Genomic DNA, 1511 nt, shown 5'->3' with positions numbered 1-1511 from the left:
TTTTTGGCTCAAAAAAACAAAAAAAAACAAAAAACAAAACAATACAGAATAAAGAAAAAGAATAAAATTTTGGACATTTACTAATAAATCCTGGACCATTTATCCCATAAATAATCTTTATCAATTTGTATGCCATGTCTAGGGTTGAGAAAGAAACCGAAAAATACACAATATGTATCCGTCTAGTCTAGTATGATAGGTTTAGATTGATTTTTTGAATTCATAATTTGATTCTGATTTGAAAAATTTGGAAATCGATAGGGATGGCAATGGGGATTAATGGGGTGGATATTAATTCTCCATCCTCATTCCCCTATAATAAATTTTCTCCATTCCCCATGGGTACCACCCTCCCCATTTCCTAATGGGTTTGGATTTTCCCCAACCCACTTTAATCCCCATTTTTATTTTATTTTTATTTTTTATATTTAATGTTAACAACTTTTTTTTTTTTTAATGTTCACAACAAAAGCTAAATATACCTTCAATTTTTTTTTTCTTTCTTTTTTAATATATTTAATGTTTAACAACAATTTTTTTTATTTTTTTATTTTAAGGTTCACAACAAAAACTAAATATACCTTCAATCTTTTTTCTTTCTTTTTAAATATATTTAATGTTAACAACCTTCTTCTTCTTCTTCTTTTTTTTTTTTTTTTAAGGTTCACAACAAAAGTTAAATGTACCTTCAATCTTTTTTCTTTCTTTTTAAATATATTTAATGTTAACAAATTTTTTTTTTTTTTTGTAAGTTTTAGTAATTAAAAAAAAATGTGGAAGAACGTGGAAGATTAAAAAAAAATTACAACAATCTCTCTCTCTCTCTCTCACTCTTTTCCCCTACATATTATAAGAACTTGTTTACAATGTTATAAGAGCCTGTTTGAAGAAATAAAATGTGAAAGAACCTGTTAGACATTAAACCATTTTTCTCTTAGCAAATTTGAACCATTCATTTTAATTTATCCAAAATCTAATTATACCTTTTAACAAATCTGAACCACTCATTTTAAGATATCTATGCCTTACCACACCCAATCCATCATCCATCTTCTTCCTTTAGTCCCCCACGAATTTTGTTGTTTGTTACTTTTATAAAACAAAAAATATTTTTTCAATTAAATTTTTACTAATTTCACAACACCATCACCACTATTCTCACCTTCACCACAGCCACTACCATCACCATAGCCACTACCATCACTACCGCCATCACCCCACCACTATGTCACAATCTCTACTTTCACCTTCGTTCCATCACCACCACCACCAAATATAAAAAAATGTATTTTTAATTTTTTTTTATAAAAATATTTTTCATTAAAAAATATTTTCTATCTAAATAAATGAAGCATAACATTGGGAAACAAGCTGATTTCAGTTAAATCTGTTCATAACTAAGAAAAATTCTTTTATTTAAAAAAAAAATTATTTAGTAAGACTTTGTATCCCCTTTTTGTTTTTCCAGCACATAAATCTTTGTACCCATCCTTTCTAACCAATCACGACTC

The sequence above is a fragment of the Camellia sinensis genome, chromosome 5, assembly GCF_055761805.1.
Source record: "Camellia sinensis isolate YWXY chromosome 5, ASM5576180v1, whole genome shotgun sequence".
Lineage (NCBI taxonomy): Eukaryota > Viridiplantae > Streptophyta > Magnoliopsida > Ericales > Theaceae > Camellia > Camellia sinensis.
The sequence above is the reverse complement of the archived record's forward strand: the minus strand, read 5'-3'. Positions refer to the sequence as shown.